At 39.6% G+C, this 25642-nt stretch overlaps 1 protein-coding gene and 1 pseudogene across 4 annotated transcripts in view; one reads left to right on the top strand and one right to left on the bottom strand.

Annotated features, from left to right (window-relative positions):
* SLIT2 (slit guidance ligand 2) overlaps positions 1 to 25642 on the top strand; it is a 402220-nt gene that overhangs the window by 127353 nt on the left and 249225 nt on the right. The gene's annotated exons all lie outside the window — the stretch shown is intronic.
* Positions 12312 to 13142, bottom strand: LOC145521267 (nucleophosmin-like; annotated as a pseudogene).

The raw sequence follows: 25642 nt of genomic DNA, 5'->3' as shown, positions 1-25642 counted from the left end.
CATCCCTATATTAAGAATGATTCGTGTAACACAGCATGTAATTGCTGAGTCTTAAACTGTTTATATTTGTATAAGAAAAGTCAAGAGGTACATAGGCTGTTAAGGGCTTTTGTAACTCCTCAGCACTGACTCAAGACACCCAGGCCCTTTCTGCCTCTCTGCTGCACCAACTTTAGTATGTTGACTTTCCACCTTATATTCACAATGTGGCTGCCGTATCTCCAACTTTTCTTCCATATTCCAGGCAATGAATATTGTTAAGTGAAAAGGAGCAATATTAAAGAACTGTGTCAGCTTCTGTTTTTTTGTTTTGTTTGGTTTCAATAAAATAGAAGCCCAGACCAGCAATCTTTGGCTCACATTTCATCCGCCAACACTGTGTCAAGGGTGCCCCTACCTGGAAAATAGCTAAGGAGGAGAAAATGGAAGTGAGCACTGGGTCACTGAATGAACACTCTGCCACACTGCCTTTCACTCACATTTATCCCTCCACTTGGAATGCTCTTTCTGTCCTCTCTCCTGTGCCTTTCTTCCACATCTTTTGTCCCATTTCTGACAGAAGTTCTTTATGTTTTCCTATGGAATATCACATTTTAACCTTCGTAATACAAGGCAGAATACCTGTAACTAGCTATGTGCTGCTGCTGCTGCTAAGTCACTTCAGTCGTGTCCGACTCTGTGCGACCCCATAGACGGCAGCCCACCAGGCTCCGCCGTCCCTGGGATTCTCCAGGCAAGAATAGTGGAGTGGGTTGCCATTTCCTTCTCCAGTGCATGAAAGGGAAAAGTGCAAGTAAAGTCGCTCAGTCGTGTCCGACTCTTAGCAACCCCATGGACTATAGCCTACCAGGCTCCTCCATCCATGGGATTTTCCAGGCAAGAGTACTGGAGTGGGGTGCCATTGCAGCTGTGTCTTAATCTTGAGGTTGAAGACTATATGACTCAGTTGCAAGTTTCAAAAATTTTTTTCAGCTAATTTGTTCCATAATTCACTGATTCATTTAACATACAAGTCCAGGATTTGCTGGCTTATCTGGATCCAAAGGCTGAAATGATGTGCATCTTATTATCTTATGTGCGTCTATTCTTATTCTCAAACTTATCCATCCTCCTTCCCACCCCTTTTTGCTTTCCTATTCTCCTCTCTCTCCTCCTCTGTCTCTCATTCTTTATTCTACTTTCCTGTTTTCCTTCATTCATAAATAGGTTCTCAACACATTGTGTAAGAGATAGCTGTCTGTGGATCTTAATGTACCTGGTTTTTAATCAGTCCTGAATATTCATTGGAAGGACTAATGCTGAAGCTGAAGCTCCCATACTTTGGCCACCTGATGGGAAGAACTGACTTATTGGAAAGGACCCTGATGCTGGGAAAGATTGAAGGCAGGAGGAGAAGGGGCGATAGAGGACGAGATGGTTGGATGGCATCACCGACTCGATGGATATGAGTTTGAGCAAGCTCTGGGAGTTGGTGATGAATAGGGAAGCCTGGCATGCTTCAGTCCATGGGGTTGCAAAGAGTTGGACACGACTGAGTGACTGAACTGAACTGTTTTCATTGTAACAGAATCGGGGAGCCCCTCTTGCTCCCAAATGCATTTATCAAATGTTTCTGGAAGAAATATGATTAGCCTTGATTGACCACATTTCTACCCTTTAACTAAACCCTGCAGAGGAGAATAGAATGTTAAGATTGGCTAAGCCTAGATCATGTGACCATTTTGGTGACCCGGGGCTAGAGAGGACTGTAATTGGTTGTCCCACTACAATCATAGATGATGTTGGGGAGAAATCTTGTGCAGGCGAAATAATAGCTGCTATTTTTCCTTTTTTTTTTTTTTTTTAATTTCAAGTGTATGCCTCTGACAAAGTAAGTAGGCACTCAGTAAGTATTTGAAGAAATGAAAGGAAAATTAGAATAAGAACTGAGCTGACCTATAAGAAAAGAGGAGAAAGCCAGGGAGTGTTTCAGTGTCTCAAAAGCTGTATTTAGATCATACAATGCCATTCTATATTTTGAAACCATTTGAATTCCCAGTAGATAAGTCGTTCAATTTTTTAAAAAACAAGAAATTTCAACCCAGAATCACATCCAAAAAATATGCTATCTCACCAATTGCCCTTTCAGCAAATATATATTGAGTGCCTCCTCTATGCTAAGGCACAAAGTGGAAGGTAAGTATACTTTTAGTGAAGGTAATTGAAATGTTTTTCCTCTATACTTAAAGAAAATGTTAATCTGATAGAGAAAATAACAGGTGATGACATAGTTAGCAAGTAAAATATATTCAGGGAACCATTTGCTTCCTTAAAGCTTCTTAGAAAACTGCATAGTGGTGTATTTAACTCTATGGAAATAAGAAATTTAAGGAAATGAATTCAGATATTTAGCCCTATTTATTTTAAACCAAATAAAGAGGCATTTGATACATCTTTAGGCCTCTCAGAAAACATCCTAAATAAAAGCATGTAATTCCAAATAGAATAAGTTTATATTTACACATTTTATTTCTGTTACCCTGTTGATTGATTCAGAAGACTTGTGGGGTGAAAGATTGTACCATTTGTTTCTCCTGATTTTTTTCCATTTGCCTGGAATAACTCAGTTCATTAAGAATTTCTGAAAAGTTCACTGTCATTGCCCTCCTGTCTTTTGCTATCAGTGTTTGGGGTAAGGAAAGGGTGAACTTGAAGCATGGTTTCCTTTTTGTCACTGCTGCACCGAGTCATTATGTCTCCAGAAAGCACATTGAACCTGTCAGGCAAAGCTTCCTAAAGCTGGGTCCTTTCAGTCCATTCTTACAGGGGTAATAAGGCTTGGAACTTATTTCAGTGGGTCTGCCCTGTAGAAGCATTCCTCTTGGTTTTCTTTTGAAGATTGATTGGTTTGCAAAGGAAGGCCAACAGCACTGCTCTTTTTTTTCTCACTTTCTCTCTTCGTTCCATTCTTCAAAACTTGATAGTTGTATTCAATAAGAAGTCTTACTTGACAGATTCTGTGTCCATGCTTTATGTAGTTCTCTAAACCTGATTCTTGAAGCTGAGCAACTTTTAATGGGACTCTTTAGTGAAGCCAAAACCACTTATATAATCCAGCTCTGTATTGTAGTTTTTTTTCTGATTTTTTTAAATGGTGCGATGAGATAGAGAAAGATAGAGTAGGCAAGGGGTGGGATGGAAGAAGAGACGCAAGAGAATTTCTAAAACTAGAAATTTAACAGACTGACTCAGATTAAGGCTCACAGTAGCCTTCTGGAAAGAGAAATGTCTGAACACAATTTCTGACTTTTTAAAGGTAATTGACAATAATTTTAAGTGTTTGTGGTAAACCACAACTATCTCTCTATAATGTTGTGCTCAGAATATGCCACTAGACCAAGTTAATGAGGATGTTTCACAGCAATACATTTAATTCTACTCAAGTAAAATCAACTTAAATAAATGCAATATAAAATTCAAACACCTACTTTGGCCCTGAGTCTTTTTTGGGGATCTGGAAAACTCCTTTTAAGTAGTTCTTACAGTTGAGGCATTCGATCCAGTGGCAGGAATATAAAAAAGTAAAAAGAATGCTCATGATAAAATTTGATAGGTGCTCTGAGAGTAGTAAATATGAGGAATTAAGGGAACCTTTACGTTTGACATCGTTTGTTCTGAGGAAGTGTTTTATGTCCTGACTCCCAATTTTAGGAGGTCCCCTGTGAACCTATAGGATACCAAAAGTGATTTTTTTTCTTCTGTAATGTGGTGGGGATTTACACATGACACTCAGATATACAAAAATAGTATTCTGTTTTATTTGTCAATAACTACATTCTGTCTGCACTGATGGAGAAAGTAACTTTGCTAAACAAATTTATTTCAGCCACCTTTGGTTTATATTGGTCTCTTTCAGATGAATTCAATTGCAGTTGACTAAGTCCTTAGTCAATTTGAAGTTCCTATTCCATGTCAAGAAGGTGTCTTCTCTCAACGAATCTGCACTCCTGTTTTCTTCCCAAATTGGTGCTGAGTGAAGTGAAAGTTGATCAGTCGTGTCCAACTCTGTACGATCCCATGGACTGTAGCCCACCAGGCTCCTCTGTCCATGGAATTCTCCAGGCAAGAATACTGAAGTGGGTAGCTGTTCCCTTCTCCAGGGGATCTTCCCAACCCAGGGATCGAACCCAGGATTTTACCTTCTGAGCTGAGAGAAGGGCTAAATTCTCGTGTCCTATAGTAAGAGCTGCTGCTGCTGCTGCTAAGTCGCTTCAGTCGTGTCCGACTCTGTGCGACCCCATAGACGGCAGCCACCGGGCTCCGACGTCCCTGGGATTCTCCAGGCAAGAATACTGGAGTGGGTTGCCATTTCCTTCTCCAGTGCATGAAAGGGAAAAGTGAAAGTGAAGTCGCTCAGTCGTGTCCGACTCTTAGCGACCCCATGGACTGTGGCCTACCAGGCTCCTCCATCCATGGGATTTTCCAGGCAAGAGTACTGGAGTGGGGTGCCATTACCTTCTCCAATAATAAGAGCAAGATGCTTCTATTCTCTGTGTTGTGTTTGTTCTCTTGGATTTCTCTGGGGTCAGAGGTATTGTCTAACATTGTCTTGAGAGGACGCATTGTATTGTCTCCAAATATCTTATGTTCTTTTCCACCAAGGTCTGGCTGTTTGAGGGTGGTAAAGCTTATATAGGCTTGAAAGGAGGTTCCTTTGCTACTGAATTTTGAGATCCCCATAGTGTATAGCAGGAGTTGGCAAACTACAGAATGCAAACAAAATCCAGCTGCTTTGGGCAAAATGCAGCCACACTAATCCATGTGTGCATTATCTATGTCTGTTTTAGTTCTACAGCAACATAGGGTAGTAGTTTCTACAAAGATTGCACGGCACCTCAAACATTTACCACCTGGCCCTTTTCAGAAAAAGTTTGCCTAGAGGAAGGTCAGCATCATGGCAGTAGGAGATGCTATGCTCTCTTTGTCTCTTCCTCTCAGTCTACACATAGTAAAACATACATATCTCAACAAAGGCTTCTCTATTCCTCACACCAGGATGCTGGGGAGATCTGCATATTTGTGTATCTGAAGATGGTGGACTGAACACCAAGAGGAGGCAGAGCTGAGAGAACAGCTAAAGTGGTGCCTGCAGTTTTGGCCCCCTAGCTCTCGCTGTGCCTGCAGCCCCAGAGAATCCAGTAGTAGCAGAGGCAGCAGGGCACATGATTCCAGCTTCCCAGCCTCAGCAGCCTCAGGGATCTCAAGGAACCAGGCATCAGTGATGGCAGGACCTGTGACCCCTCCCGTCCCCCCCACCCCCCTGCCCCCGTTCCTCCAGTTGCAGCAACACACATAACTCTGGGCCCCCTGCTTGAGGCAGTGGTACCCAGAAACCCAGCAACTCTGAAAGAAAAAGAAAGTGAAAGTAGTCATCACTTATCACTCAGTCCTGTCTGACTCTGTGCGACCCCATGTATTGCAGCCCACCAGGCTCCTCTGTCCATGGGACTTTCTAGGCCAGGATACTGGAATGGGTTGCCATGCCCTCTTTCAGGGTATCTTCCCAACCTAGGTATGGAACCTGGGTCTCCTATATTGCAGGCAGACTCTTGATCATCTGAGCCTGCACCTGCAATTCTGGCTCCTCCCATCCTCCCCCACCCCCTGCTGTGGTGCAAGCACAATAAGCCCAGCAGCAATGCCAGAGGCAATGACACTGGCAGTAGGCAACAAGGCATCAGTGACCCTAAAGGCATGAGCAGCAGCACGGAGGGCACTGGCAACATGTCTGGAAGAGGCGTTAGAGGGTGTAAAGTGCCGATTCTCAAATCTATAAGAGGCTGCTCTGATAGGAGAAATCAAAAAACTTGTGCTATAGCGCCACCTACTGAAAAATAAAAGAAAAACTTACAATAACCAATCTATCGGGTTGTTAGAATCAAAGTAAAAAATGGGAAGGAAATCTGAAAAAGACGGGATATATGTATACCTATGGGCTTGCAGGTAGCTCACTGGTAAAGAATCCTCCTGCCGATGCAGGAGATGCAGGTTCAGTCTTTCAGCAGGGAAGACCCCTTGGAGGAGGAAGTGGCAACCCACCCCAGTATTCTTGTCTGGAAAATTCCATGGACAAGTGGGCCTGGTGGGCTACAGTCCATAGGGTCCTAAGAGTTGGACGTGATTTAGCGACTGAGCAGGATCACGATGTATAAGTATAGTTGATTCACTTTGCTGTACTGTAGAAACTAACAAAACATTGTAAAGCAACTGTACTCCAATAAAGCTTTTTTTTAAAAAAGCTTTTCCTGAATAAGAAAGATGTTTGCTACTTCAAGTATGTTGGCAGAGGAACAACTCATCAAGCATCATGAAAAACTATAGTAACACAGTATTACAAAGTGATAAAGTTCTCCAACAACCAAACTTTAAAGTCATGTTATGTTGCAGTCTAATTGATAGAGAATTCAAAATAGTTGTTACGAAGAAACTTAACAAGCTACAAGAAAACTCAAAAAGGAGGTTCAGTGAGTGCAAGAATAAAATCAGTGAGCAGAAGGGATATTCTGCCAAAAAGATTGAAAATCTAAAAAAGAACAAAACAGAAATTTGGAGCTGAGGAATTCAATAAGTGAGATGAAGAATGCCCTAGAAAACACTGGAAATAGAGCAGATCATATGGAAGACAGAATTAGTGAGCTCGAAGATAGTGGTGGTGGTGGTTTAGTCGCTAAGTCATGTCTGACTCTTGCGATCCCGTGGACTGTAGCTTGTCAGGCTCCTCTGTCCATGGGATTCTCCAGGCAAGAATACTGGAGTGGTTGCCATTTCCTTCTCCAGGGGATCTTCCCGACCCAAGAATCGAACCCGGGTCTCCTGCATTGCAGGCAGATGATTTACCAACTGAGCTATGAGGGAAGATACAAATATGAAAATGATAAAGGTGGAAGAGGAGAGCTAACTGAGCTCTTTTTTAAAATGAGGAAATTTTATGAGAATTATTTTACTCCACTAGGAAAGGCAGCATAAAGATAATGGAGAGGGAGAAGGATGCAGAGAGTTTATTTAAAGAAATAATAGCTGAAAACTTCTCAGACCTGGGGTAGGAACTGGATTATACAAGTTCATGAAGCTAAGAGGACCCTTAATTACCTCAATGCAAAAAAACCTCTAAGACATATTAAAATTTCAAAAGTCAGTGACAAAGGAAGAATATTAAAGGCAAACAGGAAAGAAAGACAGTAACCTGCAAAGGAGCCCCCCATTAAGCTGTCAGCATATTTTTCAGCAGAAACTCAACATGCCAACAGCGAATGGAATGACATAATCAAAACATTGAATGATAAAAAATATCAGCCAAAAAAGTACTACCCAGTAAAGTTATCTTTTAGATATTAAGAAAAAATAAAGCCTTTCCAAAGAAAGCAAGATGAAAAGATAATCTACCAAATGGGAGAAGATATTTGCAACTCATATCCAATAAGGGGTTAATATCCAAAAAATATAAAGAACTTATACAACTCAACTATGACAAAATAAACAACTTAATTGAAAAATTGGCCTGAGACCTAAATAGACATTTTTCCAAAAAGGATATACAGATGGCCAGTGTAGCACATGGGAAGATGTTCAGTATCACAAATTATTAGGGAAGTGAAAATCAAAACCACAATGAGATATCACTTCATGAACTTTATAATGATTGTTGTCCAAAAGACAAGAACAAGTTTTAGAGATGTGGAGAAAAGAGAATTCTTATACACTGCCGCTGGTTATGTTCTTTGGTGCAGCCATTATATACAATGGTATGGCAATTCTTTAAAAAAATTAAAAATAGAACTACCATATGATCCAGATATTCCACTTCTGGGCATTTCTTTGAAAAATACAAAAACGTTAATTCAAAAAAATGTAGGCACCTGTGTGTCTATGTTCATTCCATCATTATTTACGATAGCCAAGATATGGAAACGACTTAAATGTCCATCTACATATGAATAGATAAAGAAGCTGTGTTATATGTATAGATACACATACACACAATGGCATACTACTTAGCCATAAAAAAGATGAAATTCTGCCATTTGTGACAACGTGGAACTTGTGGATATTATTTTAAGTGAAATGACTCAGATGAAAAAGACAAATGCTGTGTGATTTTACTCATGTGTGAAATAAAACAAAAAACACAAAGCAAAAGCAAACACCTAGATACAGAGAACAAATTAATGGTTACTAAAGGGGGAAGGGGGGTAATTTGTGGTTACCAAAGGGGGAAGAGGATTGGGGGAAGGTGATATGGATAAAGGAGGTCATCTATATGGTGACTGATGGAAACTAAACCTTTGGTGGTGAACACACTATGAGGGAATTTTTGTTGTTGTTCAGCCACTAAGTTGTGTCCAACTCTTTGCAACCCCGTGAACTGGAGCACGCCAGGCTTCCCTGTCCTTGGTGGTGAGCACACTATGAATACAGAAGTTGAAATATAATGTACACCTGAAATATTTAATGTTATAAACCAGTGTTAATTTTATTTTATCATTTATTTGTTTATTTTGGGGGATGGAATCCACACCCCTTGCATTGGCAGCATGGAGTCTTAACCACTGGATTGCCAGGGAAGTCTCACTGTTAAATCAGTTTTAAGAAAGCGTTTGCTAACCCCCAATCTCTAGAATCTTTGGATTGACCACTCTTTGCCTGCCCTTCTACTTGACGTGTTTCATCTTTTCCAGGCACACAGGATTGATTGAGTTTCACGCACAGCGATCCCAGGTCAGATAGCTATGTCAGGTGTGTCTGTGCACAGTCTTCCCTGTCCCTCTCCGTCTCCTGCTTCACTGCTTTTGCATCGCGCTGGATATAAAAAGAAGTAAAGCACCAGTCCAGTCTCTGCCTGCCCCTGTCACTCATAATACCTGGGACAGTGGAAGTGACTATATGTTAAGCTTCTGCTTTCTTGGCTGAAGAACTTTGGTATCTTCTTTTATGATACTTGTGTGTCATTTTCTGCCTAGTTATGTCCCTTCTGGTAAAGCGTCTGCCTGAAGCTCAGGAGACTCGGGTTCCATCCCTGAGTCAGGAACATCTCCTGGAGAAGGGAGTAGCTACCCACTCCAGTATTCTTGCCTGGAGAACCCCATGGACAGAGGAGCCTGGCAGGTTATAATCCATGGAATCACAAAGAGCTGGACATGACTGAGCGAGTAATGCTTTCACTTTTATGTCCCTTCCAGATCTCTGTTCTTCTTTCCTTGAAAGGTTTTCTATTTTGTATAGGCAGGGTCCAGGAACAAGAAGACTTTTCTTACATGAATGATTCTGAGTACTCTGTACTAGCAATACCACATCATAAGAGAAATTGCTAGGAATGAAAATTCTCCAGCCCTAACCCCAACCACTGAATCAGAACATCTAGGAGAGGGACCTGGAAGCTGGGTTTCAGCATGCCCTCCCGGTGATTGTGATGTCTGCCAAAGTTTGAGAACCACTGCCTAACATCATATCTGCAACTAAAACTAGATGATCTGTGTTGACCAGGTTTCATTCTTGATCTGTGACAGAGAGCTTTCAAAATGTAGAAAACTCCTTTCTCTTTCCACAAATTTTGGCTGGAGTAAACTCAAAAATTCTGTTTTGAAAATCAAAACATTCTGTTTTGTCCTTGCATTTCTGGCCTAATCATTCTCATCCTTTCTGAGTCACTCAATGAATCTAGTTAAATAAGGTAACATACACAGAAAGACCTGGGTGTTCATTGGAAGGACTGATGTTGAAGCTGAAACTCCAATACTTCAGCCACCTGATGCGAAGAGCTGTCTCATTTGAAAAGACCCTGATGCTGGGAAAGATTGAGGGCAGGAGGAGAAGGGGACAACAGAGAATGAGATGGTTGGATGGCATCACTGACTCAATGGACATGAGTTTGAGTAAACTCCGGGAATTGGTGATGGACAGGGAGGCCTGACGTGCTGCGGTTCATGGGGTCGCAGAGTCAGACACGACTGAGCGGCTGAACTGAACTGAACACAGGAAGAATAAGCATCTTATGAGGGTACAGCTTTCCTAAATAATACTCCTCTGTGCATTCATGATACAAGTTTTTTAGATGGTGGCGTATGTGCCTGGGACCAGCAATATGATTTGCTGAGTCAGGAGTTTTAATTCTAGACTTTAAGTGGTTCCAAGATTGAAATCCTCAGCTTTCTTGGACAATTTCATTTAGACCTGCATGGACATCCCAAAGTTAGCAGAACTGAAAGATAATTCCTTTTTTTCCCCCTCAAACTACCCTATATTTCCTGAATTCACAACCTCGATGAATAGCTCTGACAGTGACTACAAGCATCTGTTTTGGAATTGGACTGATCTAGATTCAAATACCAGTGTCACCATTTATTAGTGTTGTAATCTTGAGCAAGTGAAGTTTCTACATTTCCTGTAACATGGAGGCAGTTCCAACTCCCATGGGTAAATTTTGGAGATTTGGAGAAAACACATGCATGATAAATGATATTTATTTATTTATTTATTTACTATCCTAAACTCAATGCCACCTCAGCATCCTCTTAATGATCAAGTCACTAGACATCACTTTCATAAATACCTTTCAAATAATATTACTTTTCTTTCAACAAATCTCCACCTCTAGCAAAGACCATCTTCAGTTATTTTGGGATGACATAGTTTCTTGTTTGTTCTTCCTAACCTCTTGTTGGCTCACCTCTTGGAGCTGCCACTTACAGTTTTTCAGGCTCTAGAATGCACAAGGCACCCATCTAAGGGGCACCATTCAGAGGTCAGTGAAACGTCCCATTCATGCACACTCAAACACATACCCACTCTCACACAGCCATGCACACACACACACACAGTGACATAAACATTCAAATGCACACACATACACATTTCCACAAACTCAGAGACCACCTGCCACACACACCCACTCACATCCATTAACATTCACACACACCTTTGTATATTTATTATGAAAAAAGAGCAAACCATGTTTTTCAACAGAATGTACATTAGGTGACTGTATTGAGAAAGGAACACTTTTTTTTAAATCCACATGGGGTGTCACAAGGGTTGCTCTGCTGTCCTCTCTCAGGTTTTCTTCAAGAGCTGCCAGAGTGATTCTGTAAGATGCCCCCATCCCTTCCCTGGACCATCTCCCATGGCACTTATGCCCTCTCAGACACACATCATTGTTTGTTGTCCTAATGCTCACTCGAGGTTCAAAAACCCCATGAAATTTTCATTGGTACCCAGCCTTGTACCTTACCAAAAGGAGATGGGTAACAAATTATTTTTCATCCACCGACTAGGCAATGAGTGTGGTTTGGGGGCCGTTTTCCATATATATGGATTCACAAAAATACTGTGTCTCAACTTGCCTGGTGATGGCATATTTACTTACTTTAATTACGAGGAAGAACCAGAAAAACATACCTAGCCACTTAGGTTTCATTAATAACTATTCTGTGTCATACATTTTTAGCAAAAAGAGAAATTCCAGTTCTCCATCACTGTTATCATCACTCTGTTCCTTGGAGTGGGCTAAAAGGGTTCCGGCTATCTTATTCTTAACCCACTTTTGCAGTCTTTTAATGTCTAATACTTAAGGGGAATTCTTTATTTGTACCACCGCTATGCCAGATACTTGGAAGCCTAATTTCATTTAGTCTTCAAACCAGTTCTGGGGATGGGGTGATTTTTATTCCCATTCTACACATGGGGGAATATATATTGAGAGGAATTTGCTTGATGTCAAATGGTGCATAAAGGGCAGAACTTGGCCTCAGACCTGGGTTTATCTGCTTTCAGAGTTTGTGGTTTTAGAATGATTACTGGACATTCATTAAATTCATAAAAATTAGAGTAGAAAAGGAACCCAAAGAGTAAAGGATGAAATACAGTTTAATACAACTATTCTTTTTTCTCTAACTTCCAAAGTTAACATTGTTCTATTTGTACGTGTAAATGATCTTAGCTAATTTTTTTTTAAATAACTGAGTTTATTTCACATATATATATATATACATATATATATTTTCTCCCCTTCATTTCCATTTGTCTGACCACCACTACTACTATGTCTTATCATAACATTCCATACATACTTAGAAAACCAAACAAAGGGTGGAGTTCCATCTTCAAAAACTAAAAAAAGCATTTTAGACAACACATTCTTAGCAATGGAACCGGGGCATCATTTATCAGACATGGTAGGGAAAGTTCTCACTCTGCATTGTAAAAAGGGCAGCCAGATAGCAACTGTAACAGGAATGAAATAAGATGGAAGATTTTAACAAAGAGTTTAAACTATTTTCTTAAATAGACTTCCTCCAGTGCCATAGATCTAAACAGCCTCTTGATAAGTCATCTGGGTACAATTCGTCACATAACTGATGAATTGGCCTCCACTTTGAGAAGGGTACCCTCTTTTTCTACACTTGCTTGCATTTTTACTTTAATGTCTTCTACAAAGCTAGGTCCTTCCCGTGTTTTAGGAGTCTTTTCCTGTTTTTTTGAAAGAGTCTTGACCTTTTGATCTTGGTATTGATGATTTTGAGTCTTTTCCATTCTGATTTGATTTTGTGTCACTTTTGACCAGAGTATCTCAAATACATTTCTTTACTGGAACTTTCCCTTCCACTTACTCATCACAGGGCCGTCATCAGCTTCATCATCATCACCATCTTCATCTTTAGCAGCAAGTTTTACTTATTTTGTGAAATGATTTCCAGATATACTTAGGAGTTTCACATCCTCCTCCTCTTCGTCTTCTGACTCTGCATCTTCCTTCACAGCTACTAAGTGCTGTCCACTGATACACAGAGGCCCTGACCCACACTTCCACCACAGGACCACAGGTGGTGTTACTTCAAAGCCCCTAAGGGAAACTGTTGGCTATGTAGACGTTTTCAAAGTTGCCTGTGTTGCTTTAATTGGACTGCCTCCATGATTCATTGCCTCTGCTTCAACAGCGTGCACTTGGTCTGTTGAACCAGCCCCAAACTGATCATTCTTAAAGATGACTGATGCTCATTTTCACCTATATCCACCTTAAAGGGATAATCTTTGTCAGCCTTTAGTTCACAACCAAAAAAGATAATTGTGGGGCCTTGGGGGCTCATGTCCATGCTCATCCAATCTTCCATGGGTAGGTGGTGTGCATTACGTGGAAGAGAAAGCAGGTAGAGATAAACAACTACTGTTCAGAGAACATCTGTGTAGAATGGAGTCATACCAGGGTGGTCTTTGCTAATTTTTATATTTTTCTCTGTATTATAGCATGGTGTTGTTCAGTTGCTAAGTCATGTCTGACTCTTTGCGACTGCATGGACTGTCGTACAACAGGCTCCTCTGTCCTCCCCTATCTCCCTGAGTTTGCTCAGATTCATATCCATCTGAATCACTGATGCTATCTAAACCATCTCATCATCTGTCATCCCCTTCTCCCTTTGCCTTCAGTCTTTCCCAGCATCAGGGTCTTTTCCAATGACTTGACTCTTCACGTCAGGTGGACAAAGTATTGGAGCTTCATCATTAGTCCTTCCAATGAGTATTCAGGATTGATTTCTTTTAGGATTGACTGATTTGATCTCTGAAGTCCAACGGACTCTCAAAAGTCTTCTCCAGCACCACAATTTGAAAGCATCAATTGTTTGGTGCTCTGCCTTCTTTATGATACAACTCTCACATCCGTACATGACTGCTGGATGGATCCTGCTAAATTTTGACTTTTAAACTAGAGAAAAATCTTTATTTTCCATTTTTATGATTCTTGTCGGTATGTTTACTCTCCCAATTTTACACATCTACACATACTGGGTAAGATAAAACAAAGCATAGAAAAGGAGATGCTTAAGGCCATTCACAACTTCAAGCATCTTAATACCAAACTTGGAAGCAAGTGTATTGATGTTGAGTAGTATTTCTCTATATAAAGTTTGAAAAGATCTCTTAACTTATATATCTTTTATTCTGAAATGCCATTTTTCAAAATGTGTCTACAATGGGATAAACATATTATTTTATAAACCTAACAAGTTGCCTTTAAAGAAACCACCAGATACGGATTTATTGTGGGAGCGTGTTTGCATATACAAATATTATTTTCCCATTCTCAGTTCCTTGTAAATAATAGGTGTGGGATGCTCAATGTCATTATATTTATATGCAAAGCAGCGTTTCTAATCCCGAGTCACTTCTTTCAACTAACACATCTGTCTTTGACCTCTCTTCCCATGGCATTTTAGAATTGCTAGGGAATTTATAATCAAAATTAGTTTGGCAGCTTTCTGAAAGATAGAACCAAATGTTCATTGCTGGAAGAAAAACATCAACTAATCCTGCCTTTATTATCACACTCAAGAAAACCACTTTTTGCCACTGATTTTAGTTCTGTTGTTGATTTCTATTGGATCAGCTCTCCTGGGTTTCAGTTTACAATTATATGTAACATGAACCTCAATGTTTGAAATGCCTAACTGCCTAGTGTATGCAGTGTTTTACAAATAGTCTATTCCAGTTCTCTGAAGGAAAGTTTTCAAGGAAGTCAAGTGTTTACCATTTCAAATGTAAGTTTAATGATAACCAGTATTAATGCCTTGGTGTCATTCATTCTAAAATCTTGTCTGTCTTTTCATATAGCTAATATGTGTTAGTCACTTGATTGTATCTCACTCTTTTGCAACCCCATGGACTATAACCCACCAGCCTCCTCCGTCCATGGGATTTTTCAGGCAGGAATACTGGAGTGTCATTTCCTTCTTGTCATTTCCTTCTCCAGGGGATCTTCCCAACCCAGGGATCGAACCTGGGTCTCCCTCATTGCAGGCAGACTCTTTACTGGGGCCACTGGGGAAGGCCCATTGCTTTTATGTGTGTATGTAATATACATAGGTATAAGTTATGTGTGTATAGCTCCTCAAGTTAACTCCAACAGAATTCCTTAGGACTTCCTTTAGCAGTAATTTGCTCATTAGACAAATATGTATGGGATTCTTTTGATGTGCTAGGTTTACTCCTAAGATTTAAAAGTAAACCAATTTATAAAATGACACTTTTTATGCAGATATAAAAAATGACCATGAATGACCCTATTCAGTTGCTCCAAGGACTCCAAATCTACTGGGAGAAACAAGCAGCTGAATAGCAGTTATAATACCATATAGTAAGTGCTTCTCTGGAGTACACATAGGAGATGCACAGCCCATTCCAGGAAAGGTAGTGAGATATGCAGTGGTTGGCCAGAGCCATCTGGGGCAGGAAGGCTTTTGGCAGGGTGAACAGTGAGCAGCATCTAGAAGTATTAGCAAAACCTGGCAGAGTTTGTCTCTTAAGAGTTGTTCACTATGAGAGGCGGTAAGTATGGTGACTGAACTCACGGACTCTGAGGTAAACTGGCTGTGTTTGGAGTCTGGCTCTGACACTTATGGAATATGAATTTTAGCATCACTTTTGTGTGTCTCACCTTCCCTATTTGTGTAAAAGTGGGCTTTAGACTAATAACTATCTTATGAAGGTACAGTGAGATTATATGTATTGATATAGGCAGGATGCTTAGAGGAAAGTACTTTGAGAGTACTCCTGTTGGTTTGTTAGGGGTGAGTGTCAGAGTACCACAGACTGGGTGGATTAAACAACGGAAGTTTATTACTTCACAGCTCTGGAGAACAGAAGTCCGAAAGAAATGTGCCTGCAAGATTGGTTCTTTCTGGGGACTGTGAGAGAAGGATCTGTTCCTGGCCTCTCTCCTTGCCTTATAGATGGTTGGTCTTCTCCCTGAATCTCTTGGTGTATTATCTTCTCTAGATGCATGTCTCTGTGTCTAAATTTCCCCATTTTACAAGGACACTAATCATATTGGATTAGTGAAGTAAAAATCGCTCAGTTGTGTCCGACTCTTTGCGACCCTGTGGACTATGCAGTCCATGGGATTTTCTAGGCCAGAATACAGGAGTGGGTAGCCATTCCCTTCTCCAGGGGATCTTCCCAACCCAGGAATCGAATCCAGGTCTCCCGCCTTGCAGGTGGATTCTTTACCATCTGAGCCACCAGGAAGCCCAAGAATAGTGGAGTGGGTTCTCCAGTGGACCTTCCTGACACAAGAATCCAACCAGGTCTCCTGCATTGCAGGTGGATTCTTTACCAGCTGAGCTACCAGGGAAGCTGGATTAGGACCCAACTTAATGACCTCATCTTAACTAGTTATATCTATGACAACCTTATTTCCCAACAAGGTCATACTCTGAAGTACCGAGGATAAGACTTCAACAAATGAATTGGAATGGGGCATAATTGAAGGCACGTGTGTACGTGCTCAGTCATGTCCAACTGTTTGCAACCCCATGGACTGTAACCCACCAGGCTCCTCTGTCCATGGGATTTTCCAGGCAAGAATTCTGGAATGGGTTGCCATTTCCTTCTCCAAATGAATGCATAACAGCGTTCAGTTTTTAAAAAAGATGCTCATTTTCTGTTGCATAAAAGTTAAACGTTTAGACAAGATAGGTGAGAATAAGGAGGAAATTTGAATGGAAGTAGCTGCCCCTTTGGCAGGTTAACAGTCGTTGCCCAGAACTGCAAAGGTCTGTTTTGGTATATTTTTGATACTTAGGAGAAAAATGCCAAAGCCCATTTTTTTCTTTCATCATGTACTAATCTTTTCACTTCTTAAATTGAAGATATATTTCTACTTTTAGTTGCTTCTTAATAAAAATTATAGTCATATTTTTCTGAGCTATGATGGAACTTAGAGATCAACAGTTCCAACCATTTCACTTGGAGAGGAGGAGAGGAGAGGGACAGGAAAGTTGGCTAAGGAGGCCTTTGTTACTACCTTTGTAATCTCAACGGTACCCTTCTGGCCCCTAACCCCCTTGGGGGTAAGAGGATGTCAGTGGCACATACTTAACGTATGTCTCACAGGTACTCTGTTGCCTTCAGCAACATTTACTTTCCCAACTTGCTTATTATTTGTGGGAAGAGAAAGGTTGCTTACAGAAGAAATGGATAAAATGGTGCTTTAATCTATTGCTTTCAATTTCACCTCAACTACTTTTTGTATTTGGACTTTTGATTTAGGTTGCCATTTCTCTGTTCTTTAGCACTGAAACAGCCCCTTCTGAAGCATGTCAATCCTGTTTATTAGCCAAGAGTCAGACATTTCCTGCTGCCCCTCCAGGTGATAAATGGCGTCTTTCGCTAACTGAGGTCTCCTTTCCCATTCCTGTGGTTCCTTTCCTGTCCTCTCGTTCACTGTTTCATTCTTCACTGTCCTTCTTCCTGTCTCCTCTCTCCCCTTTCTTTCCCTTTCTCCCTCTTACCCTGTCCTTTGCATCTTCATTCCTTATTTTCCTGTTTCTTCTAGAGACAGTAAACAGGAAACATAGCTTCAATTACTGAATTTTCGTACAATAATACGTTGGAAAGATTTATGGTTTCTTAGCTGTGACAGTATAAACTCAGGGTTTATGTTCACTCAATACATCAATCACTTTTCTGCCAAATCTAAAAATTCTGTGTCAATAAGCCACAGAGCTGAAATCTGTTAACATTTCAGACATCGATATAGTGTTGTCAAATTTAAGATTTAGCCTTTTTTTCTATTGCTTGTTTCCCTGCTTACATCATCACTGATGCTCTGATTAGAAAAAACTGAGTGATAAAACATGGCGAAACAGTTGTTACATGGCTAATGTGTATGTATATAAGTGGTATTAAACAATTTGTTGTAATTTGTGTGATTTCTAAGAATTTTAGTTTGAGGAGCTAGCATTTTTTTTTTGCTCGTTGTGTTTTTCCCATTCAGATTTTAGGTGGATTAATAGTGGAACACACAAGCATTGTATAATTCTTAGAGCAAGAGTGGCATCAGAGTTCTGTTCTTCAAGTTCTGCGGCCTCTCATTGCATGTGAGAGACTGTCCAAAAGACTAGTGAACAACTAAAACACGCAGATTCTGTGACAGTGAACACATACAGCCTTGTTGATTTCCTTTTTCCTGGCATATAAATAGAGGCCTGAAAAATATTTATATTTTAAGAATATTTTACTATGATTATTCAGTTTATTTTTCATCTTTTTAATGACCTGGTCATTACAGTTACATCTGCATATTAACCCTGAAAAGGGTCTAATTTTAGAGTTTTATTTTATACTTTGTACATTTCTGAGGAAGAAATATGACAGTGGCAAGGATTAAAAGGTCAGATATGTTTCATTTTTCGTATTCTATCTCACTGTTTCCAACTTTAAGATCTCAAGATCCCTATAGACTCTTAGAGCTAAGTGTGTGTGTTAGTCGCTCAGGTGTGTCCAACTCTTTGCGACCCTATGGACTGTAGCCCGCCAGGTTCCTCTGTCCATGGGATTCTCCAGGCAAGAATACTGGAATGGATTGCCGTTTCTTTCTCCAGGGGATCTTCCCAACCCAGGGATTGAACTCTGGTATCCTGCATTGCAGACAGATTCTTTACATTGGAGACACCAGTGAAGCCCAGAGCTTATTGAGGACCACAAATAAAGAACTCTGGCGCTATTTGAAATCAGATTACCTGGATTTTGGTGTTGATTGCACGTAACTGTCTAATCAACTCCTTCTTCAGCCTCTGTGAACTTATATATCCTCCCACAAATGAATGGTTTAAGAGTGGGAATGCTTTAAATGTAATAACTACTTGTGAGGTGGTGAGTCCCTCACTCCTGAGGGTTTCATGTTCAAGAAGGCACCAGATTTCCAGCACATTGTTGACAGCATGTAGGGGTGTGTGTAAGCTTCATTGCTTCAACATCCATAGATACCATTTCTCCCCTTTGAGGACAATAGCCATATATCCACATTCTACATCAGGGAATAAATGAATTGGGAGCAGAAACCAATCCATGGCCGCTAAGGCCCTTGAGGTGAACCTTAGATTGAGAGCAAAGGGAAACAGTGTGTTAGACAAATGAAATCAGTATGTGATTTTCAATGTTTCTTAAAGTTTTATAGAATGAGGTAACACTGAAGGCTGTGCTTGCATGTGTGAGGCAAGGAGGATGTGGGAAATCTCTGAATTTTTCTGTCCAGTTTTGCTGTGAACTGAGACCTGTTCTAAAAATTAAGGTCTATTTAAAAAAAAATGCTCTCCACCAGACAAAAAACAAACAAAAAACTCCAAAGTCAGATGTCTTCACTGGCAAATTCTACCAACCTTTACTGAAGAAATAATGTCAAGTCTACATAGACCTTCCCAGAAAACGGGAAAGACAGACTACTTCCCAAAACATGTGATAATAAAATCAGACAGTTTCATTAAAAAAAAAAAGGTAATCCAGTATCCCTTATGAACATATATGCAAAATCCCCTTTCAAAAATTGTAATCACTATAGCAATAAGTAAAAAAACGTAATACATCATGACCAACTTGGTTTTATCCCAGGAATGCAGTGTTGCTTTAAATTTTGAAAAATCAGTCATTGTAGTTTGACATATTAGCAGAATTTTTAAAAAGGGAAAACATTTAACATTTAGAACTCACTCATGGTAGAAACTCTTGGCAAGCTAGAGATAGAGGGAACTTCTGCAAACCTATGAAAGGCATCATTGAAAAACCTTACAGATATCATTCTCCAATATGGTAAAATGCTTTTCCTCTAAGTTCAAGAGCAAACCAATTATGTCCACTCCAACCACTCCTATTTGATGTGGTATAGAAAACCGGTAAGTCTAAGGAAAAATTAAGCATCTTTGTAAGGAAGAAGTGAACTCTCTAACATTATTGTTTTTCTTTTTTTGGTAGAAAATCTTGAGGAATCATCAAAAAATGCATTCAAACTAATAATTGGGTTTGTCAAGGTTGCAATATGCAAATTGCTTACTACTCTCACGTTTTTTCCAAGAGAAATGGAATTTTTGTCCACACACAAATTTATATGCAAATATTCAGTGTAGCTTTTTAAATAATAGTCAAACAGTAGAAAATAACTCATTGTTTATCAGCTATTACTGTGATTTAACAAATGTAGTGGTATCTATAGACAATGGAATTCTACTTCTCAGCAATAAAGTACTGAGCTATTGGTACCTATAACAACTTTCAGAAACCTTATGCCAAGTGAGAGCAGCTAGACATAAAGGACTCCACACTGCAATATTCTTTATATGATATTCTAGGAGAAGCAAAATTAAAGTAAATAGATCAGTAGTTACCAGTGATCAAGACCCAGGGAGAAATTGACAGCAAGGGTCATGAGGGAACTTTGGGGGACAATGGAATAATTCTGCATTATGATAGGTATATTGGCAATAGGACTACAAACATTTGTTAAAACTCTTTGAATTGTATACTTAAATTTTATTTCTCATAAATTATACTAATATAAAGCTGACTAAAACTAAGATATAAGACTCTATCTTCAGATAACTCTTAACAATTTTACTGACAAAGAGTATCATCAATGATTTCAGTAATTGATTCAGAGTTGTGGGCTGATAAATGGATGAAAACAACCCCCCCCAAAAAAAAGCTTAATATTTTTAATAGAAAGCAACCATTGAAAGATAATGCTGCAACATAGCCACATTAGGAGATCAGTAAATCCTAGCCAAAAGTTTAAATCTTCAATTATTTAATGAACTTGAGCCAAACTGTGGCACTTGTTAGTAATTTTAATGGTAGTAACAAATTTCATATGTATATGCTCTCAAGTGTTAAAAGAAGTTAGAATCTTGTACTGTGTTTCCTGAAAGATCCTAAGGTCTGAGATATAGTCTGACCATGAAAGCAAGAAAAGTCATGGGTATAAATAGACATCATCAAAAATTGGAATGTTCTCTAGAATGCAGTATAATTTCACAAGTCTTTACACCCATTCTGCTAGCCTGTCTGCTTCTGCTGCTTCTACTTTCTGAGAATCTCATTTTGGGCATCCTACATTCCAACTTGCTGAGATAGGAATGACTCACTCACTTGTTTTGACTGATGAGTCATTCTCCAAGATGATGGGCACCCGCTGAGAAGATTTGTTGTATCAGATCAGTTCACTGCCCAGGATAAGGAGCTGTTTTGAGGACAACAGTAGGCTCTGGCTTGGATGGGTGTGATGAAATCATATGGTACCAGCACAATGATGACAGTATATCCATGGCAGTTTTTATCAGAAGTAGCTGTGGCCTGACTGGCATTTTAGACTATAAAACCTCTTTAGTATATAATTTCATCTGACCCCTATGACATTTTCAACTTTTCTTTTTATAGACTAGTCTTTGTAGTTCTTTGTCCAGTGAGTGGCTCTCAGTAGGTGCTCAGTAAGTATTTTTTGAAAGAATTTGTGAAGAAATTAATAAATAGATTAATGAAGACATGAATAAATCAGTGAGGTTTGCAGAAGTTATGTAACTTGGCCAAGGTCATAGGGCCTGGCCACATTAAAGGAAAGCAGTGGAGTAAAATGAGCAATTAGTCATCCAGGCTTTGTACTCAGATCTGGACCTTAACTTGATTAGCCTCAAGTTGTTCATATGTGAAATCAAGATAATGGCTGAACTTAGCTATCGGGGTCTTAAGAGGCATTAAAGGGAAAAATGTTTGCAGACCCAACAGCACATGCCAGGCACTTGCTATTGTTGCTCAGTCGTGTCTGACTCTTTGAGACCCCATGGACTGCAGGATGCCAGGCTTTCCAGTCCTTCACTATCTCCCAGAGTTTGCTCAAACTCATGTCCATTGAGTCGGTGATGTTAGCTATCTCGTCATCTGTCGCTTCCTTCTTTTTTTGCCTTCAATCTTTCCCAGCATCGGGATCTTTTCCAATAAGTTGGCTCTTTGCATCAGGTGGCCCAAGTATTGGAGCTTCAGCATCAAGCCTTCCAGTGAATATTCAGAGTTGATTTCCGTTAGGATTGAATAGTTTCATCTCCTTGCAGTCCAAAGGACTCTCAAGAGTCTTCTCTAGCACCATGTTTGTCAGCAAAGTGATGTCTCTGCTTTTTAATATGCTATCTAGGTTTGTCATAGCTTTTCTTCCAATGAGTGAGTGTCTTTTAATTTCATGGCTGCAGTCACCATCTGCAGTGATTTTTGGAGACCAAGAAAAGAAAATCTGACACTGCTTAAACTTTTCCCCTTCTATTAATATTTTCTATGAAGTGATGGGACCCATGCCATGATCTTAGTCTTTTTAATGTTGAACTTTAATCCAGGCACTTAGGAACTACCAGTTAAAATTTAGGATCTCTGATTTTCATTTCTATAACTCATGTCATTCCATCATGCTTGTGAAATAATTGTTCTTTTCGTAGAATAAAAGGAGCAAGATGAACACAGTTTTCACCTTAGCAGAGATAAAACCATGTAATTTCTTTGTCTTCCTTCTGAAAGTTCTGCTTACACTATATATCTATTTGTGTGTCCTTTTTTGGTTTCTTTGGTCACAACTGGATAATGTATCTTCTCAAATTTAGTAAAAATCTAATTTATCTAGAAACTGCGTTTCATTTAATTTCAGTTCTGGCCAAACCCCAGGAAAAAAAATTAATCAAAGAGTCCTTTGACCTCCCTCCAAATAAATACCATAATGTGTATGATGCCTGTGTAAATGTGTAAAAACTCACACAGTTGATTCACAGGAGAATAATTTGTCAATAATTGACTGAAAGCTTATTGACTCTTTTTTAATATAATTCTGGTAAGGTGAATTTTCTGGTTTTCCCATACAGAGTCAATTGAAATTAGCCAATTAAAAGAAAGCAAGAAAACTGACAACAGTTGGCATTAGTTTTTCACAGACTTTACTCTTTACTAACCTCAGTAATATAAGGTTTATGGCTTCATCTGAGATGTAAATATCATTTATACTAAACCTGTTTCTTTGATAAAAGTTTGTGTTGGTGTTAAAAAACACGTATCTTTACAAAAGATCCCAAACATAAATTACTCAGAAAGAATTTCTTCACTAAGCAACATTTTAAGTTTTACAAACTGAATTAAACTTACTGAAATAGGGATAATGATGAGCCTGCAATAGAAGAAACTAAAGGTATGATATGCGAACCTCATTTTTCCATTTTTAAACAAAATATTTAAAAATCTGCTCTTGAGTTCTCAGACACGAATTTATTGAGAACTATTTCTATGTATCATACAATCATATCTCTCCATAACAGATATTGGGATAGAGTGATACCAGGCATAATCTGAAAATGTGAATATATAAAGTTTTAAGAGAATAATCTGAGATTTATCACCAACAAGACCAAAATAACAGAGAGATATCAGACTGTGGATGATACATCATGACCTCTCTTGTATGCAGACAGTTTTAAGTAATTGGTTCTACTTGGAGATATTGAAAGGTAGCATGTTCCAAATATTGAAGCCCATTTAGTTGAACCCACAAAGTATGTGGCGGGCTTTTGTTATAGTTTTAGCTTTGTGACTCATTTTTCTTTAATTCTTTATTGGAGTGGAGTTGATTTACAATGCTGTCTTAGTTTTGTTTTCTACTAACGAGTACAAAGGCTAACAGAGTTTTGCCAAGAGACTGCACTGGTCATAGCAAATGCTATCTTCCTACAACAGAAGAGAAGACTACACATGGACATCACTAGATGGTCAATACCGAAATCAGATTGATTTCTTTGCAGCCCAAGATGGAGAAGCTCTATACAGTCAGCAAAAACAAGACCAGGAGCTGACTGTGGCTCAGATCTTGAGCTCCTTGTTGCCAAATTCAGACTTAAATTGAAGAAAGTAGGGAAAACCACTAGACCATTCAAGTATGACCTAAATCAAATCCCTTATGATTATACAATGGAAGTGACATGTAGATTCAAGAGATAGAGTGCCTGAAGAACTATGGATGGAGGTTCATGACATGGTACAGGAGGCAGTGATCAAGACCATCCCCAAGAAAAAGAAATGCAAAAAGCAAAATGATTGTCTGAGGAGGCACCTTAGATAAAAGGTGCTAGCAAAGTAATGCTCAAAATTCTCCAAGCCAGGCTTCAGCAATACATGAACCATGAAGTTCCAGATGTTCAAGCTGGATTTAGAAAAGGCAGAGGAACCAGAGATCAAATTGCCAACATCCGCTGGATCACTGAAAAAGCAAGAGAGTTCCAGAAAAACATCTATTTCTGCTTTATTGACTATGCCAAAGCCTTTGACTGTGTGGATCACAATAAACTGTGGAAAATTCTGAAAGAGATGGGAGTACCAGACCACCTGACCTGCCTCTTGAGAAATCTGTATGCAGATCAGGAAGCAACAGTTAGAACTGGACATGGAACAACAGACTGGTTCCAAATAGGAAAAGGAGTACATCAAGGCTGTATATTGTCACCCTGCTTATTTAACTTATATGCAGAGTACATCATGAGAAACGCTGGGCTGGATGAAGCACAAGCTGGAATCAAGATTGCTGAGAGAAATATCAATAACCTCAGATATGCAGATGACACCACTCTTATGGCAGAAAGTGAAGAAGAACTAAAGAGCCTCTTGATGAAAGTGAAAGAGGAGAGTGAAAAAGTTGGCTTAAAGCTCAACATTCGGAAAACTAAGATCATGGCATCTGGTCCCATCACTTCATGGCAAATATGGGGAAACAGTGGAAACACTGGCTGACTTTATTTTTTGGGGCTCCAAATTCACTGCAGATGGTGACTGTAGCCATGAAATTAAAAGATGCTTACTCCTTGGAAGGAAAGTTATGACCAACCTAGATAGCATATTAAAAAGCAGAGACATTATTTTGCCAGCAAAGGTCCGTCTAGTCAAGGCTATGGTTTTTCCAGTAATGTATGAATGTGAGAGTTGGACTATAAAGAAAGCTGAGCGCCAAAGAATTGATGCCTTTGAACTGTTGTTGGAGAAGACTCTTGAGAGTCCCTTGGACTGCAAAGACATCCAATCAGTCCATCCTAAAGGAGATCAGTCCTGGGTGTTCATTGGAAGGACTGATGTTGAAGCTGGAAACTCCAATACCTTGACACCTGATGCGAAGTGCTTACTCATTGGAAAAGACCGTGATGCTGGAAAAGATTGATGGCAGGAGCAAAAGGTGATGACAAAGGATGAGATGGTTGGATGGCATCACCGACTCAATGGACATGAATTTGGGTAAACTCCGGGAGTTGATGATGGACAGGGAGGCCTGGCATGCTGCAATCTATGGGGTTGCAAAGAGTCAGACACGACTGAGTGACTGAACTGAACTGAACTGAGGATGCCTTAGAAATAACTGAGAAAAGAAAAGATGTGAAAGGCAAAGGAGAAAAGGAAAGATATACCCATTTGAATGCAGAGTTCCAAAGAATAGCAAGGAGAGATAAGAAAGCCTTCCTCAGTGATCAGTGCAAAGAAATAGAGGAAAACGACAGAATGAGAAAGACTAGAGATCTCTTCAAGAAAACTAGAGATACCAAGGGAACGTTACATGCAAAGATGGGCACAATAAAGGACAGAAATGCTATGGACTTAACAGAAGCAGAAGATATTAAGAAGAGGTAGCAAGAATACACAGAAGAACTATACAAAAATGATCTTCATGACCCAGATAACCATGATGGTGTGATCACTTACCTAGAGCCAGACATCTTGGAATGCAAAGTCAAGTGGGCCTTAGAAAGCATCACTAGGAACAAAGCTAGTGGAGGTGATGGGATTC

The sequence above is a fragment of the Giraffa tippelskirchi genome, chromosome 1 (genome assembly GCF_054371585.1).
Source record: "Giraffa tippelskirchi isolate mGirTip1 chromosome 1, T2T-mGirTip1v1.2.pri, whole genome shotgun sequence".
In the NCBI taxonomy this organism is placed as follows: domain Eukaryota; kingdom Metazoa; phylum Chordata; class Mammalia; order Artiodactyla; family Giraffidae; genus Giraffa; species Giraffa tippelskirchi.
The sequence above is the reverse complement of the archived record's forward strand: the minus strand, read 5'-3'. Positions and strand labels throughout refer to the sequence as shown.